Raw genomic sequence first — 20,324 nt, 5'->3', positions numbered from 1 at the left:
CAATAGCCAACGTTATATAATATATGAAAAAATGTTTGTCCGACAAAAATGTTGGGCATTTTAACGAGTCCGACACGTAGAACATGTCACATCACAGGAACTATGTTGGTGATGAATAGCAGTCTGATTTTTGCATGAGAGTTTAATGAAAGGTTAAAAAAGCAATTGGAAGTTCTGTCGGACAAAATGAATGGGAAATTTTCCTAGTCGGACATTCTAAACATGTAAGATATAGACAAACATGTTGGTGATAAATAACAAGCTAATTTTGATTTGTTTATGTACAAATTATATTTTGTAACGCAAAAAGTTATATGTCGGACAAAAAGTTTGGGCAAATCGAAGGAAATAAATAAAAAACATTTTTTCAGAATGACTTAGTCACATATTGATAAAGCTATTTTAGTTGTATATTATTATTTATATTCACATATTTGCATGTGCATATATATACATGCACACTCCAAAAACAGTGAGGTAAGTATCAATGCATGTATATATTGCAAAACAATTATTTTTTTGGGTGGAGTTTGTTCTAGATATTCTCAAAACGACAATAAAAAATGTCAAAGAAGATGTGAAAGAAATCTCTTAGGGTTTTCTAATTAGGTGCATCAGAAAGTACGGAAAATTTCCTATAAAAAACGTTGTATACATTTTTTTCCATACTTAAATCTTAACCCTGTAAACGACATTGAAAAATGTGAAGAGTCTAAAACTTCGGTGCTTATAAGAATATACGTAAATATGACACATTATGCTTAGAAGTATGTATTAGAAGGCTGCATTTGTCAGTGTGACACTTTGTTCTATACAAAGTAGTATTTGAAAGTACACGGTCTCTGAGTTTCTGTTTGCCACGTGTGTTGGAAATTAAAATTTATATTAACTATGGAGTGTTTTTTTGTCTATTTTTGAGTGTCAACAGTTTAAATTTTAAGTCGCCAAATCAAAAGTGAAACCATTCAACGGAACATTTTTGAGTAATTTTCGAACATTTTACAAAGTTAGTAAAATACTTGGTCATCAATTAAATGAGGTTCAGTTGCCAGATAATTATTGTGAAAGTTCTATTGAATATCATTCTTCGTGCTATAATGCTTTGCTTGATTGAAAAAGGGTACCTAAATAAATTATTACTAAAATTGTATAACGTAATTTTTCTCAACTTTCTACAAATGAAATAATGTAATTAATATGTCACAGGGCAAGAAATAATTTGCTGCCAAAATAAATCGATTAGTTTAAATTTGAAGTTACGATTGCAATTTATTATGAATTATTGTCAAAAGTGACAGTTTTTCTTAAATGGAAATGTATTCATAGACATAAGGGTAGACAGGGAATACAGTGCAAAAAGTCGATAGGTGGTCTATCTATCTCTTTTAACCAAGCGATCCCGCGCATGTGGCAGACAAAGATAGCTAGACCACCCAATCCATAATATAATTTGCCTGATCTACTATAAATGTATTACAGTGAGGTATCTAAATGATGTTGAGATAAATCGAAAGATATCGATTGTAATTGATTGCAGGTGCTTTTGACATAGAGTAATCACCCCTTATTAAAATTTCAAAAATTATTTTTTTAAATTGTCCGACTACAAAATCTACCCCTTATTTTTTTCCGACAAGAGTCATTCTTGCTAAGGAATAATTTACTTTATTAAATTTCGTCTTTGTCGGAAAGCTATTTATCACCAGCATTTTTGTCTATATCTTACCTGTTTAGAATGTCCGACTACGAAAACTTCCCATTAATTTTGTCGGACAGAACTTCCAATTGCTTTTTTAACCTTTCATTAAACTCTCATGCAAAAATCAGACTGCTATTCATCACCAACATAATTCCTGTGATGTGACATGTTCTACGTGTCGGACTCATTAAAATGCCCAACATTTTTGTCGGACAAACATTTTCGCATATATTACATAACGTTGGCTATCGAATAAACTTAAAAACAACTTGCTATTTTTCACCATCATAAACTTGTCAGGACGACACGTTTATCATGCTCCACAATTAAAACTTCCCCTGTTCCAGTGTTCCCGTGCATCAAAGTTTGTCCGACTAGACACCGTTAAGCTATTAACAAATTTTCAGCTTGCTATTAATCAACTTTTCTTTCTTACGCGGGATCCAGGTCTATTAATAATATTGAAAAATATTAAAAATATTAAAAATATTACTAAGATATTTTAAATTGAAAACTTATTGGTCCATTTCCCTGGTAACACCTCCATGGCTTCTAAAAATTGCAAGCCAGATGGATGCTGAAGCGAAGAAGACAAGAGGGAATTCAAAAAAATTCGTGAATTGTAAATTTTTGAATTCCCTCTTGTCTTCTTCGCTTCAGCATCCATCTGGCCTGCAATGTTTAGAAGCCATGGAGGTGTTACCAGGGAAATGGACCAATAAGTTTTCAATTAAAAATCTTTTAGTAATATTTTTAATACTTTTTAATATTATTATTGTTTATATTAGGTTGAAAACTTTGTCTTTTATATTAACATATGCTCTCACATTTTAGCATCAACAGGTCCCACCCGTTCCCCTAATAGGCTCATTCTTAATTTTATCCTTTTTTGCGACTCGAACAATCCATCTAAGCATTCGTATTTCTGCCATATGCAATAGTTGTTCCTTTTTCTTATTAACTGCCAATATGCAGTTCTCTACATCCTAGCTTCTCTGTAGCCTCATTGGAATTTTACTGTCATAAAATACACCACTCGTTTCCTTTTACTTCATCCATCCAATATAAATTTTATTGCATGCATCTCCATCTATTTCCCCATTACTCTGCAGTATTGATCCAAGATAGTTAAAACCAGATTACCTTTTACAATCATTTCACTATGCAAAGAAATCATTTTACTTGTAGTAACTCTATCTTTAAATAAACATTTCAAATATTTTGTTTTTGTTCTACTAAGTTTAAACCTTTTTCCTCAAGAGCTTGTCTTCACTGCTCCAGTTTCTTTTGAGTCGCTTTCACTAACATTACATCATCGTCATACATTAAGCACCAGAGAACACCCTGTAGTGTCGCTGTTACCTGATCCAACAATAATAAGAATAAGGACTAAGCACTGAGTCTTGGTGCAATCCTACTTTCACATAAAATTTTTTTAGACTCTCCCACACCTGTCCTAACACTAGTTGTTTCTCTCTCATACATATATCTCACAAACTTTACATATTCACCGGGGACTGCTTTCTTATGGAGTGCTAACCACAGAATCTCTTGAGGAACTCTATAATGTGCTTCCCCAAGATCAATAAATACCATATGAGCGCTTGCTCCTTTTTCCTGTATTTTTCCGTCAACTGCCCTATAATAAAAAGTTCATCTGTTATTGATCTGTCTTGCATAGAGCCAAACTAAATATGAGATCGTTCTGTTTTTTCACGTATCCGTCTATTAATTACTTCCTTCCATATTTTCATGGTATGACTGAGTAGTTTTACGGTCCTGCAGTTTATACATGTTGGATATCTCCATTGTATTTGGAAACAGGTACTAATATACTGCTTTTCCATTAGTCTAGTATTTGTCCCACCTCCATAATTCTATTAAATAAACCTGTTAGCCAACTTTCTCTTGTATCTCCCAAATGCTGTCCACACTTCTCCAGGAATATTATCTGGTCCAACTGCTTTATTTTTCTTTATTTTTTGAACTGCTTCAACCAATTCCTATTTTGTTATTTTGGTGACCATTGTCCTTACTGTCTTCGTTAAACTAGTTTCCTGTTAAATTCTTCATTTAGTAAACTGTCAAACTACTTTTTCCATCTCTTTTTCAACCACAGTTTGTATCTCACTCCAATTTCTTTCACTTTTGTCCTTTCCACCTAGTCTCCTGATTGCAAGAAATTTGTTTTTTGTGTGATTGGAATTTATTTTTATTGTACGTATTTATGATTCCACTGAAAGGTAAGTTTTTAGTAAAGGCTTCTAGCTTCAAAATTCTTGGTTATCTTTTCCCATTTCTTCTGGTTCCTTGTTGTTCCTTTTCAAACCATTCCATAAATTTCTGTCAAGTCTTTCTTTAGTGCTTCTAGCCTTTTTTTCTTGTGGCCCTTTCTATCTTTCTCCACATAGCTCTCTCCTATACCATTCGCTTGAACTGGAAAGTGCCTGTAGAGAAATCGGTTTAAAAATAAATATTCCCAAAACAAAAACATGAGGAACCTTGTATCCAGTAAACATTTAAAAATTTAAAAAACACTAAGTAGAACTTTCTTGATAAATACGTATATCGAACACGAAATTAGAATAGACGATGACAACCAAATAGATGAGCTATAAAAAAATAGCACATGGATGGGCATAAAACGTATTTAAAGACTCCAACATACCGATTAACCTGAACCGTGAAGTCTCCGACCAGTGTGTTCTACCAGTAATGACTTCTTCTACTTTACTTGCCATCTCTGCGACGGAGGTTGGCAGTCATCATGGCTATTCTGATCTTAGATGCTGCTGCTCTGAATAGTTCCATTGATGTTTATCCGTACCATTTCCTCAAGTTACGCAAACATGAGATTCTTTTCCTTTTAACACTTCTCTTGCCCTGGATTTTTCCTTGTGTAATTAATTGAAGTATGTTGTATCTCTCATTATGCATAACATTCCCCAGGTATTGCAGCTTTCGTGTCTTGATAGTTTTCAATATTTCCATTCTTTTGTTGACTCTTCTCATGACTTCGTTGTTTGTTACATGCTTGGTCCATGATATCTTCAGGATTCTTATATACATTATACACTAGGGTGACCAAATCATAAACTTGAAAAAACGGGACACATCCAAGGAGCAGTGGCGCACCTAGAATTTTTTTCTGGGGGAAGAGGGTTGGTTGGGTGTCGAATTTTTTTGTATTGTTTGTGAAAGACATGTTATATTTTCCTACAATTTTTTGTATATTTTTCATATGCCATGGGGGTTTTGGGTGTTAAAGCTGGGTGCCCCACTGCCATGGAGGGTTTGGAGCGATACCCAAACAGGTAGGGGAAATTAAAACATGGTATTTTAGCTGATTTGGGACCTATAAATCCTTTTCAATTAACTTTTGAATGTGTAATTTACGTATGATCAAGACTGAACAGAAAACTATAAAACTGCGCCAGAATGGCATGGATCAACAACCCGTCAGAACAAAACAGGGAAGATACAAAACATCGAGAAACAAAGCCAACTGAACAAATAAAAAGAAGAAAAATAACTGGTTTCGCTGGAGTATATTGAAAAAGACAGAGAAAACTATCAAATACAACCATAATTTTACAAACAAGTCAAAGCAGCAAAAAATACGCCCAGTATTAAAACAAGAGGACTAAAAAAGTAAAAAAAAGAAAAACCTTGTTTGAGGGTAGACAGATCAGCAAAATATGGGGAGAATATCACGAAAAAATATGGTATTTACTGTGAAGGAAATACACTGCGAAAAAGAAGTAAGGCTGTACAAGATAACGACGAAGAAAAAATTTTCACAGAAGATGAAATAACTGTGGAATAAAATACGCAGGAAGAGAATTACGTAAAGAAATGAACCAGCTAATACAACAAATATGAACAAAACAGACTACCAGCCGATTGGAACGCAGGTATTATAATAGTAGGTACCTATATAAAAAAGGAGATCTAGAGGAGTGCGAGAATTACAGAGCAATAACTTTATTAAACAACACATATTATAACATTCTAGAAAATATACTAAACGTAAGACTTAAATCATGCACTCAACGAATATTAGGAAAATACCAGAACAGGTTCAGACCGGGGGAGGTCGACGACTAATTCCATACATACAGTGGAGTAAATAATTCAAAAATCGAGAGAATACAACAGAGAAATGCACCTAATATTCATGGATTTCAAAAGCGCTTTTAATACAACCAATCGGACAAAAATGATGGAGCAGCTAGAGAATGTTGGAATCCCAGAAAAATTAAGACATAATATGCTAACAGTGAGCCGAAAGAACACCAGAGCAAGGATCAGTTTCAACGGAACAACTTCTAAGGAGATTAATGTACACAAAGGCGTAAAACAAGGTGACTCTATCTCTCCGACAGTATTTAATCTGATATTGACAATATCAGATATTAACATAATCTGTAATCATGAGAATGACAAACTTGCAAACAAAAACATTATTACAGATCAACTTCAAATAGTAACATATGCAGATGATTCAGTCATCACAGCGAAGACGAAGATAACACTTGCAGTTGGAAAATTACATAAGGAAGCGAAGAGAATAATAGGACTAGAGATAAACCAGCTTACAGAAAAATACATGGCGATAGAGAAATATGACCCAACTCAGAAATATCTAATAACACAGAACAATAAATTTGAAACTGTATCCATCTTTAGCTACTTAGGAGTAAAAATAGGGAAAACCGGAAAAGAGAGAACAGAGGAAAGAATTCTGAAGGACAGAAAAACATCTACACGGTAGTAATCTGCTGAGAAGCAAGACTTTAAGTATAATATGAACCTATATAAGACCTTAATAAGACTTGGTGTTACATATGGGATGGAAACAATGACGATTAACAAGAAAGAGGAAGATAGCCTTTTGAAATTTGAAAGAAAAATAATGATAACAATACTTGGCCACAATGTAACAAAAGAGGAAGAAATAAGAATGAAGACAAATGCAGAAATTGAAGAAAAATTAAAGAGAGAAAATATAGTCAGATACAAAAACTCAACCCAACGCAAATACGGGACATTTAGGCGTCCCGAGATACTTTTTCGGGACTCCGGGACAAATCGTTAAAAAACGGGACAATCCCGTTTTTACGGGATGTTTGGTCAGCCTACTATACACCCACAGTTCACAGGCTTCCAACTTTTTAGCAGTCGACGCGTTAAGTGTTCATGCTTCTATCCCGTAAAGCAGAAAAAACAGAAAATATAACAGCCTAACTCTCAAGCCTAATTTCAGTTCTCTTGCACAAAGTACTTTTCTCATTTTATTGAAGTTTGTTCGTGTTTTCTCTATTCAAACTTTGATTTATTTGGAGTAATGAGTAATGAATGAAGGGGGAAACACTGCTATTAACAAAAAGCAATACTTCAAAACTAAGAATAACACATAGAAGGATGGAGCGGTCAATGATAGGAGGAACAATAAAAGACAAGATCACAAACGAAGGCCACGAAACAGAACCTGAGTTACAGATGTTGTAAAGAGAGCTTAAGGTTGAAATGAAAATGTCACGTTACAAGGAAAAAGGATGTAAGGTGGGTAGTGATGTTGATTATAGTTACTTTCAAGTATTCGTTACAAATCGTTACTTTTTTATAATCATTTACAGTATTCGTTACTTTGATTACTATGATTACTTTTGTTACTTTTGTATTTGAGTATCGGTAATCATATCGAGAATCGTATTTCTCAGTAGGTAGGTATTTTGTATAAGGTAATCATTTACAGTATTTGTTACTTTGATTACTATAATTATTTTCGTATTTGAATACCGGTAATCATATCTAGAATCGTATTTCTCAGTAGGTAGCTATTTTGTATAGGTATTTCGATATATCACGACCTTCACGAAGTACGAAGTAATCAGAGTAATCAAAGTAATCAAAGTAGATACAATAGTCGTTACTCGCTCTAATACGATTGGTATGAAGTAACGAAGTAATCAGAGTAATCAAAGAAGATACAATAATCGTTACTAGCTCTGATACGATTGGCACGAAGTAATCAGAGTAATCAAAGTAAAGATTTGCCTCTGTGTATAGTAATCGTTACTTTCGGTATTCATAAGTAACGAGTACTTTGTAACGAATAGTTACTTTTTCAACATCCCTAAAGGTGGGTATGATATGACTGAAGGGAGACCAAGATCAGATAAACAAATCAGAAAAGACCATCTGCACGATAGCAAGAAAATCTGCGAAAGATGAAGAAAAATTGGATCCATACTGTACAAGACCGTACACTCTAAAACACAGGGGAAGCCTGTGTCCTGCAGTGGACTTCAACGGGCTGATGATGATGTTATATATTATATACACATACTTATATGTACATTTGTAAATACAATATATAGGTATATAATATATAGGTATATATTATATATTTATATATATTTTTATATTGCTTCTATTCGTACATTTAATGTAATCATCATTGAAGTTTTCTGTCCATCAATAATGAGGCTGTCCGTACCGTTTCAATTACCCCCACACAAAAAAACACCTGACGACGCAGAGAGGCCAAGAAAGACGGACATAAAAAGACGCCGTAACAAAGTTCCTAAGAAAGCGAGCGAGAGCCGCTTATCGCACTAGCATCCAGTTGAAAAAGAAGAAAAGATCGTAAAAAGACGAAAAGACCTTTATAAGGGTTGCGCGCTTGCGTCCCACCCTGGTAAACCTCTAAGAAACGACTCTGGTTTGAGGGTAAAAATCCGGCGTCTTTCCTGGTTGGCGGCAAGAGCAGCGGTGGCGGTTCACCTCAACACGCTCCGCCTCTCACCCACCGCCTCACGGGGGCCGATGCGGCCCCCTCACTACTTTTATACTTTCTTAATGTCAGAATAACTTCCGTCGCGAAAAGAACGGCCGATAAGGTCACTCGCTGTCATTTTCGCAAATACCGAGTGTGCTGAAAATCAGAGGTGCTCAGTTGGTGCTTCTTTGAGCGGACTTTGCGTGGATTTTATTAGAGGTATATTTAACAAAAAATTGTGAAAATTTGTAAACTTCCTATAATATATTTATATAGATATATTCTGAATTATATTGTGACGAGCTTGTTCTGCGAACTTTTAACCCTGCTTCTTCCCTAAGTTCCCTCTCCTATCGGAGGTTGGATATCATAATGGCTATGGTCACTTTGTTGGCTGCTGCTCTGAATAGTTGTAATGGACTACAGTTAAACCATTCTCTAAGATTCCTCAGCCAGGAGATGCGTCTTCTTCCTATGCTTCTTCTTCTTTGGATCCTTCCTTGCATAATAATTCTCAGTAACTCATATTTTTCTCCTCTGGTAATGTGACCCAAATATTCCAGTTTTCTAGTTTTTATACTTTTCATAATTTCTAACTCCTTATTTAAACGTCGTAGCACTTCAACATTGGTAATCCTTTGAACCCACTGAATTTTTAATATTCTTCTGTAACACCACATTTCGAACGCTTCTATTCTTCTTATGTGTTGTCTCTTCAATGTCCAAGCTTCCATTCCGTACAGCAATATAGAAAATATGTAGCATCTTATAGCCCTCAACCTGAGAAGCAACTGAAGGTCTTTGTTTGTAAGCAGTGTCTTCATTTTTATAAATGCTTGCCTTGCAGTTTCAATTCGGACGTTAATTTCTTTGCTTTGATCATTTTTGTCATCAACCCAGTTTCCCAGATATTTGTATGTCTTAACTTTTTCTATTTGGGTTTGCTCTATCATTAACCTTTCATTTCCATGTTCTGTTTTTGAGACAATCATAAATTTAGTTTTCTTCTTGTTTATTTTTAGTCCGTATCGAATGCAATAATCGTTAATTCTATTTAGCAATTCTTGTAGCCATTATAACGGTGTCATCATCCAATCTTATGGTATTTACTATTCTTCCGTTTATAGAGATTCCATCACTTAGCTCCGCTATCGCTTCCTGAAATATGGCTTCACTGTACAGGTTAAACAGTAGCGACGACAGAACACAACCCTGTCTTACTCCTCTCTTTATATCAATATTCTCGGATTCTTGTTCTTCTTTATATTGGCCTTTTGATTTCAATACAGATTGATGATAATTCGTAAATCTCCTCTGTCTATATCTCTGTTTTTCAATAATTCTATTAGTTTTTCATGTCGGACCCTGTCGAACGCTTTTTCGAAGTCGATGAAACAGGAATAAATATCCAGGTTCATATCTAAGCATCTTTGAGAGAGGACATTAAACGCAAACAATGCCTCTCTTGTTCCAAGTCCTTTGCGGAACCCGAATTGGGTATCATCCATATCATATTCTAGCTTTCTGTATAATCTTCCATGAATCACCTTTAGAAATATTTTGAGGGTATGGCTTATTAGTAATATTGTCCTATAGTCCGAACAATCTTTGGCATATTATATTGTTTTTGGTATTGTTACAAAGGTGGACACCAACCATTCCTGAGGGATTTTTCCGGTTTTATATACTTCATTAAACAGATCCAGTAGTACCGGTAGAGCTTCATCGCTTTTAACCCACTTATTCCAATTTTTATTTTCCCTAAAATATTTCTTTCAGAATGGATGGCCGTAATCTATTCTTTTTACTGCCACATTTTTGAGTTAAAAACTTTTTACAATGTATCATTTTTTAGTTTTTTTCCACCATCTAGCTTTTTATATTTAAATTATCTATTTATTTTTATTATTTAAATTATTTTTGTTAGTTTTATTTACACGTTCACTAATTTTCTAATTTTTATTTCTTCAGCTGTTTCTAAGTATCCAAAGATGATCCACTTAATGTACTTTCAAATGTATAATTTTTTTAATTTATACTAACTAGTTTCATTTGATATGTAACACTCAGTTTTTATATTTATTTCATGGTTTCATCATCAACCTGTACATAGGTCTCCTCTCCTGTACATAGTTCCCCTCTCCCGTCCACTTGTCCACTACTGGACATAGGTCTCCCTCAGCTCTTTACATCTGTCCTTGTCTTGTGCGGCTTATATCCGGTTACTGATAACTTGCTTCAGATCGTCGCACCATGTGGTTGGTGCATTCTCTGCTCCGTAGTCTTCTTCTCGTGGCCTCCACTCGACAATTCGTTTTGTCCATTGGTTGTCTGATAGTTAAAGTTGACTATAACCATGGCAAATTCGTCTCAATCTTTTGCTTTTTTTAAAAGCTTCTCTGTGTTTCACCTGGTCCAGTCACGAATGTTTTTTAGCCGTGATATTTGTCGTCTACCAGGACCTCTTTTTCCTTAGATTTTACCCTTCATTATCAGCTACAACAGCTTACTTATCATTTCTAAGTATGTACTTCAAATATGCTGTCTTTCTCCTTTTAATGGTGGTCAAAAGTTTTCTGTCTTCCCATTCTGTGCAACACCATTTCCTTCGTAATCTGATCGGCCATGGTATTTTCAAAATTCTCCTAAAAAGCTATATCTTAAAAGCTTCCAGCTTTCTCATTAAGTCAACATTAACAATCCAAGTTTTGGCAGCATAAAGAAGAATAGAGTGGGTATAACATTTTGCCATCTGATATCGGATTTGCAGATTGAGTCTTTGGTTACTCAGAAATTTCCTCATCTTCTAAAAGGCTGTTCTTGATTACCCTATTCTTGATAAAATCTCTTATTTTGGATTTAGATCTTTAGTAATCCAGATCCCTAAGTATTTCATTTTGTCCACTTGTTCAACATCTTCATTTTTTAACTTCATTCTTGTGATGATGTTACCCATCTTACTGATAATCATATTTTACTTTAGCGACGCCATTCTTTCGATAGCATCTGTTGTTTTTAAACTCCGACGCGCATTTATTCGTTTGGGATTTGGTCTTTCAGACCAAAAACCAAAACATTTGGTGCTCCTTAGCCCTCTGGGTCAAGCAAATCTTGTTCACTACCTTTTTTGTGAGTGTTAATGTTTCCGGTCCATAAGTGAGTACAGGTACCACACACTGGTCAAAGCTTTTCCTTTTGAGGCTGCCTATGGGTAAGTCCAATTTAAATACGTAGTTTAATTTACTAAACGCTGCTCAGGTTAATCCAATGCGTCGTGGCAGCTCACATGTCTGGTTATCTCTGCCCAACTGACTTTCGGGCCCTAAGTACTTATACGATGCAGTCTGCTCAATATCCCTTCCATCAACAGCAATCTTACGATTTAGTACCAGATTAGTCATTATTTGCGTCTTGTTCATGTTAATTTACTTTAAATAGATTTCATGCTTTAATTTGTAGATAAGTATAAGCTAAATACTGCTTTTGAATGATTAATTCATCTATCTGACTTGTTCTACAATTATCTTCAGAGAGATGCTGTTTCTCATCTGAATGCATACATGCATCTCTGGTTGAATCCTTTTCTTCTTCCTCTCTATAAGCAATTCTGCTTATTAATTGGCTGACTGATCTCCATGGAAGTTATATATTTGGTTATTAATTTTATGAGAATTTACTACAATTTTAGTACAAGTTATGTTATTTTCAATTATAACTGTTCCATCATTCCATGTTTACTAAGAATTTTAGTTCAAATTAAATATATTGAATAGCATAGAAATGTCACAAGAAAATAATTTCAGGTACATATCTATTGAAGGTTGTTACTCCATTTTTTGCGTGTCCGGTCGATATCTCTTTATTAGCCACTTATTTATACCCTTGGTTGTACATTCTTCTCATGTATTTATTTCTTTTTTGGTCTTAGCACCTTTCCTTTAATTCTTCTGCAGTATTTTTGTTTGCGCAGTTTTTATCAGCCCTTAGGTTGTGGCTGTTTCAGGTCTTGTTTCTAATGCGCATATCTTTTTGGTCTTATTCTTCTTCTTAACATGCCTTATCAAGTATTTTTGGCGTTTGTTGTTCTTTCTTCTTCGATTTTATTCATCAAAATTAGTCGAAGAATATTATACTATTTCCCGCATTATATGTTTTAAGATATGTTATTTTCCTGGATTTAACGATATCAATCAGCCAACTCTTAGTAGCTTCTGCTTTGTTGAAGCCTCTAAGAGATAATAGTATATGTTTTCAAGGTCCATGTTTCGATACCATATAAGACACCTGACTATATATGTCATATTTAATCATGCGTTTTCGAAGTTCAAGTTGCAAATTATTTTTACAGAAGAGTGATCTAATTTTTTAAAAAATTGCAATTGCAATTCTACATTTTATCTCTTCATTATCAATTGATACTCTTTGTATTGGTTGTCTGTCTATTTGTAATTATGTATTTTGATAAGGTAAGCGACTTACCATAAATTAATGCGAACAATTAATTTTCAGCTTCATCTCTCATCTCACATTTCACCGTGCTAATTGATTTTAAAATAGGTACCATATATACCCGGTATATTGATGGATCCATTTATTTTAAGTTACTGCTTAATATAACTATGCCATCTGCGTATCTGGTGGTATTTATCAGTATTCCAATAATTTTTACACCATATTCCGTTGTGCAAACCACCTTTAAAGATTATATCTGAATATAGATTACATAATAATGGGGCAGCACACAACCCTGCCTGACCCCCATTAGAATCTTACACTCCTGTTTCGTCTTCTCATTAATATAAATGGTCGCTGTTTGTCGAATATAATTTTTCAATGATCCTGTCACGTGTATTGACTCTTTTTCTGTTTTCGATCTCCATTCTTTTACTTTATCTGCTCATCCTTGTTGACGTTCTATTTCTGACCTGTTTGTTTTTGGTTTTGTCTCGCAATGAAGTCTCGCAGTGAAGTTCTCCCTTCATAGTTCTCTGTGATCTTCTTAGTCTTCTATTATAGTTTTTGGTGGGTGGTTAACTTGAACCACATCTCACACTCCTCCGGGCCATTGATTGTATCAGCCCTCAGAATCCATATTTTGACGTGATTTTAAATTTTAGCTGCGAAGAATGATTTCATTTTTAGAAACGTGCGAACTACTTTAATTCTGTATTTGATCTCTTGGGACTACTTGGGTCTAGTTGGACTGTAATGTAGCATCCCTGATATTTAAAGTGTATAACTCTCTCTCAATTTTTTGTTGATCTTTCTGTAAAAAAGCATTGTCGTGTGGTTGGCGACTAAATATCATAAATGTTGTCTTAGAAGCGTTATGTTTTAGACCGATTTCTCTTCCTCTCTAATAATACTTAAAGGCCCTGCAGACTATCGCATAAGGTAACAGTGTCGTCAGCGTATCTAAGATTGTGAATCCGCTCACTATTAATTTTCACTTCAAATTCTTTATCCTGCAAAGCCCGTTTGAAAATTAAAATTAAATAATAACGGGGATATAATGCATCCTTGTCTAACGTGTTTGAGTTTTCCTTAGTTTACAGTAAGAACCTTAATCTTTATATTATTTGCATTTATAGATCACCTGACTCTTCCGTGGAACTATTTTTTCAGAACCTGCTTAATTTGTTAGATGACCTGCCCCATAAAAGCAGAAAAATTTTATGCGGGGACTTCAACATTAATTATGCTGCTGCTTGTGCTACACAAATATCCCTGGTCAACATATTTGAATCATATGGTCTATCAATGCACATTGATTCTCCTACAAGGATTACAAAAACTTCATCTACCATAATTGATTATATTGTCTCAGATTTCTCACCCCGTGATGTCTGCGCTACAACTCTTAATGCGGGACTATCTGATCATGAAGCGGTTTATACGCTTAAGTTTAACATCTTCAGCAAGTCCTCCTCGAAAACTCGACGTTTAGGCAGGAATTTTTCCGCTCGGAACTTTCGTAAATTCCAAAATTCATGCTTAACCTCTGAGTGGCACTTTCCTTCTATGGACGTCGATTATAATTTCAGTGATTTTTTGAATAAACTTGTCTGTATCTTCAACAAAGCATTTCCTTTAATCACAATTAAGCCAAAACATTGCAAAGCCTGGACTACCAAAGGTGTCTGCATATCAGCCAAAAATATGCGTTCACTACTGTACATCAAGAAATTTACTACCAACGTCTCTGTTACTGAATATATCACCAAGTACAGGGCAGTCTATTTAAAACTTATAAAATCAGCTAAATAATATTGTACTATCAAACTCGTCTCAGAAGCTCTAAAAGTGTTGCAAAAGAAACTTGGTCCATAATAAACGATCTTCGAAATAAAACTCACACATCTCAAACATTTTCCCTTCCAGACCCAGAAAATCTAAATGAATACTTTGTTAATGTGAGTAAAAATATAACATCAACTATTGTGTCACAATAAGATCCCATTTCCTATCTCCCTAATTCAAGAAAGGTTTCGAATTCATTCTTTATAAGACCGGTTGATAAATATGAACTGATCCAAACAATCAATAGTATCAAAAGCAAATCTTCCTGTAGTACCGATGGATAATCCATAAAAAATTTCTCAAATCTCCCAGACAATGAGGAGTCCTCATCCCTCTAATTAATGATTCTTTTGAGAAAGGTAAATTTCCAGAGTGCCTAAAGACGGCCATCGTTACTCCTCTTCATAAGGGTGGTGAAAAATCTAATGAATGCAATTATAGACCTATTGAATTACTACCGGTACTCTCCAAAATTATTGAGAGACTCATAAAAGCCCGACTGATGTCCTTTCTCGTTGATAACAAGATTTTATCACAAAATCAGTTTGACGTTTTAAATAATAAATGTACCACCGATGCCATGTTTTCTGTACTACATGAGGTTTATCAAGCATTAAACAATAATATGCACACTGCCACTGTTTTTTGTGATTAGGCCAAAGCTTTTGATTGTGTAAATCACGACATTTTGATAAAAAAACTAGATTTCTATGGAATTTGAGGTATTTTTTTGAACTGGTTTCAATCTTACTTGGATAATAGGAAACAACTGGTTAGAGCAAATGATACCGACTAGTCTCAAAAATGTTGTATGTGGGGTACCACAAGGTTCAGTATTGGGTCCTCTACTTTTTCTTATCTTTATTAATGACATCACTAGTTTAAAAATCGATGGAAAAGTTTTTCTTTTTGCTGACGATACCAGTATCACTTGGAGCAACTCAAATATCTCAACTCTATATGCTACTATAACTTCTGATCTACTCACAATGAAATCCTGGTCCGATTCTAATTTACTCTCTTTTAACGTAGATAAAACAGTAGCATTATCCTATAAAGGAACTCTTCAACCTTTACCTCTTCATAACAGCCAGATCAGTATCGTTGAATCTGTAAAGTTTCTTGGTATTTTTTAGATAGCAACCTTAAATGGTCCCTTCATATTGATGTGTTAAGCAAGAAACTATCCTCAGCTTGCTTTGCAATAAGATCTGTTTCGAAGGAAATGAATTTAGCCTCTTCCAAAATAACATATTTTTCTTTGTTCGAGTCCCATCTTCGGTATGGTCTTCCTTTTTGGGGTTGTGGTACAGCTGCCCAATCCGATGTTATTTTTAAATTACAAAAAAGATCAATAAGATATCTGTTTGGCCTCAGAAGAACAACACATTGCAGAAGCTACTTCAAAGATCACAGGATTTTAACACTACCTTCTTTATATATTTTACAAACTGTTTGCTTAATTCGTAAACATCTACATGTCTTTCCAGCAAGACCTAGACATGACTATTCCACCAGAAATTCTACCTTTGACATCTATTTACCGATCCCGTCCAGTGAGTTAGTAAAGAAATCTATATTATATTCTGCAAAAAAACTATACAATCATCTCCCTCTACAACTTAAATCTGCAACATCTTTCCCCAAGTTCCGTAAAATGACAAAAGCCTATTTATCTGAAAGACCATATTATTTAATAGCGGAGTTTCTTAACTAATAACTAAGAAATTACGGTATTATTATGTATAAGTAGAATATTAATATATATTTTAGTGTCATATGCAGCAGCTTAACTTATTAACTTATTCAATTTCTTAAGGTAGATTACGCAATTTGCAATTTTTTTTTATTTTGCAATAGATTGTTACTGATTTTTATTTCACTTTTTTATGTTTTATTTATATTGACGATTTATATAATTTTAGTAAATTGTATTTGCTATTGTTTTTATTTATGATTCTTGTAAGCTTTGTCTATAAAATTGTTAAATTTTTCATCATGGCAATAAAGCATATTTCTATTCTATTCTAAAACGCCTCTTTCAGTGTAACATTCGCCGGTTAATCTCTCATCGACTCGTATGACTACTTTCTTCTTTCAATACAAGTAGTTTTCTATGATACGTAAGTCTCTTACCATCAATATCTTTGGATTGATGGCTATTAATACGTTCAAACGCGTTCAATGCTATAAACTATTGGAAGCCTTTTTGGAATCTATGAAATACCTTTACGTTGGTCGCGGCCTTTTTGGAGAAGTACATTTAAGCCAAAAAATGCCTCTCAAATATCCAGCGCATTCCTTATCCAAACTGGGTTCCATTGAGGTCTCTTTCGCAATTATTTCTTATCCTTCCATGAATAATGAGAAGAAAAATTCAAAAGCTTATATAAGCAACATGAATATAATATTTCAATAGTATAAGAAATACTATTAATATATAAAAAATATAATATATACAATAGTATATAAACACTAGTATAAGAAATACTGAATTTTTAGACGTACGAGGATTTAGAAAAATATCCTGAAATGGGTTTTTTGCGACGGCGGTTGATTTCGTTAGGCTATTTTTCACTCGATAAATGCTTCATATTTGATGAGTTTACTAAGTTTTCCTTACATTTTTGTCTAACAAAATTGCTTATTACTATTAGTGCAATAAGACTCAAAGAAGTAATTTACTGTTTTTAGGGGGATATTTTTCTAAGTTTCATGTGATAGAATTCCTACCGATGTTATCTTAAATATTTTGATGTTTTGAATGCACATGGTTTTGTACATCTCAGGAAAAATTACTACTCAGAATTATACAAAGACACTTCAAAATATACATGAGTCACATGCAATCAAAGAAGTAAATCAATCATTTTAGAAGCAAAATTAGAGAAAGATCTCAAATATCAACCAACTAGGAAATAAAAAAACAGACCCATAATATTTCAGAAAACGAGGGAACAGAATATACCAATACCAGAATAAAAATATTACTTGAGTCGTAATCGCTCGGAAGAAATATTATATAGGGTGTCCCAAAAGTAGTGGAACGGTCGAATGTTTCTCGAAATAAACATAGTGTCGAAAAACTAAAAAATACGTGTTCAATAATTTTCAAAAATCTATCGAATGACAAAAAACACGACCCCCCACTCCACCCCCTAGAGGTGGGGTGGGGGGTAACTTTGAAATCTTAAATGGAAACCTCCAGTTTTTATTTCAGATTTGGATCTTGAGCACCAAGTCATTGGACCGAGCTCAGTGGGACTTGGTACAATGACTTGGGGCCCAAACAAGCAATTTTAGTACCGCGGATAAGTAAATAGAAGATAAAGGCATAGAGCGCTTCACGCTGGCCTAGTTTTGTAATTCGATTAGGGCACCACATTGGAATCTTATTACCCAGGATTCCATTGTGAAGAGCATTTGGCTACGATAGTTTTGCCCCCATTGCGCATCAGCGTGCTATGGGGGGGGGGGAAGGGACGGCCTGGGGCATTGGAGCGAGGTGGGGTGATCCCTGTTTTAAACTCGGGTCAAAACACCTCGCCCCAATGAATTGTTACACCCGAATGTACTTTTTCGATAGGGTGGACATCTCCCACAGGTCGGGTTGAATCAAATTGCTTGCTTGCTATTTCAGATTTGGATTCCTTACGTAAAAGTAAGTAACTTTTATTCGAAATATTTTTGGAACTATGGATAGATGATGCTATAATCGAAAAAAACAATTTATCCTGATGTCATAGGTAAATAATAGAAACGGTCTAATATCTCGAGAGATACACTTCCAAATAAAAGCAAAAAAATACGTATTTAATATTTTTCAAAAACCTATCGAATGGCAACAAACACGGCCCACCCCCTGGAAGTGGCGTGGGGGTAACTCTAAAATCTTAAATAACAACCCCTATTTTTTATTGCAGATTTGGATTTGTCATAAAAAATTAAGCAACATTTATTCGAAACAATTTTTCGAATTGTTGATTGATGGCGCTAATAAATCGTCTTTCTCCAATTATAGCGCCATCTATCAACAATTCTAAAAAATGTTTCAAATAAATCTTGCTTAGTTTTTCATGATTAATCCAAATCTGCAATAAAAAATATAGGTATCCATTTAACATTTTAAAGTTAACCCCCACCCCACCTGTTGGGGGAGGGGTGAAGACTCATGTTTGGTGTTATTCGATAGGTTTTTGAAAAATATTGAACATGTGTTTTTTCGTTTTTCATTTAAAAATGTATTTCTCAAATTATTAGAACGTTTCTATAATCTACTTATGGTATCACAATACATTGTTTTTTACGATTATAGCGCCATCTATCCACAATTCGAAAAAATGTTTCAAATAAGACTTGCTTACTTTTACATAAGGAATCCAAATCTGCAATAAAAACTGGGGGTTTCTATTTAATATTTTAAAGTTACCCCCCACCCCACTTCGAGGGGATGGAGTGGGGGATCGCGTTTGGTGTCGTTAGATAGATTTTTAAAAACTATTGAAAAAGTGTTTTTCAGTTTTTCGATCCGATGTTTAGTTCGCGAAATATTCGACCGTTCCGCTACTTTTGGGACACGCTGTATAAAACATAGTATCCTACGAATATCGTTAAACGATTTTCCTGCCAATAGTTCAGAGGAAAACGTATATTGTAATATTTTAGCAAGTATTTTTCTTCTTCTTATGGTGCCTATCCGGTCCGGATGTTGGCGATCAGCATGGCTATCCTAACTTTGCTTGCTGCTATTCTGAATAGTCCGGTTGTCGTTACCACTTTCTCAGAGTTTGAAGCCAAGATTTTCTTCTTCTAACTGGTTCTATCTTTCCAAATACCTTGTGCTGAAGAATGAGTTGCAACAAGCCATATCTTTATTCATTCCTCATAACATGGCCAAGATATTCTAGTTTGCGCTCTTTGATAGTGTTAATAATCTCGCATTCCTTGTCCATTCTAGGTAGGACCTCAACATTAGTCACACGATGCACCCACGAAAGTCTTAAAATGCGTCTGTAACACCACATCTCGAATGCCTCGAGTTTCCTTAAAGAAGCTTCGAAAAGTGTCCAGGCCTCTACTCTGTATAATAACGTAGAAAATACATATCATCTGATGATATAGATTTTGGTACCAAGTGGTTAACAAGTATTCGCGGTGTGCAAGTACTTGGAGGGGATAAGAGAAACGATCGTACGCGAACAGCGGAGAAATCTTGCAACTTCCTTATATAATTCATTGTCAATTGAAATTGTCAAATTGACGTATATTTCATACCTATCATTGAAGAAGAAAAATTGTATGTTGTTCCACAATATTGATATGATGTGCAATTATTATATAAAAGTAAATTAATTTATTGTATTTTTCTTGCAGTACTGAATTTCAATAAATAATTTTATTTACTACATACAATTGTTTAACTTTTAATAACATAACCTTAATATTAATATTTCTTCTTATAATTTGTTTTGGACTATGACCTTGACAATTATCCAACAACCAGATTAATATTATTGGCCAATATAATTAAAAGAGCGAAAA

At 34.4% G+C, this 20,324-nt stretch overlaps 1 protein-coding gene across 1 annotated transcript in view; it reads left to right on the top strand.

Annotated features, from left to right (window-relative positions):
* The first annotated feature begins 8,581 nt into the window (after nt 1-8,581).
* The window catches only part of LOC114339748 (runt-related transcription factor 1-like), a 132,118-nt gene continuing 120,375 nt past the window's right edge, over nt 8,582-20,324 (top strand). The window contains exon 1 of the mRNA XM_050655896.1: nt 8,582-8,702. The gene's annotated coding sequence lies outside the window, so the exon portion shown is untranslated. The remainder of the gene's footprint in view (nt 8,703-20,324) is intronic.

Source organism: Diabrotica virgifera, chromosome 7, assembly GCF_917563875.1.
Source record: "Diabrotica virgifera virgifera chromosome 7, PGI_DIABVI_V3a".
Lineage (NCBI taxonomy): Eukaryota > Metazoa > Arthropoda > Insecta > Coleoptera > Chrysomelidae > Diabrotica > Diabrotica virgifera.
This window is presented reverse-complemented; position numbering and strand designations above follow the sequence as displayed.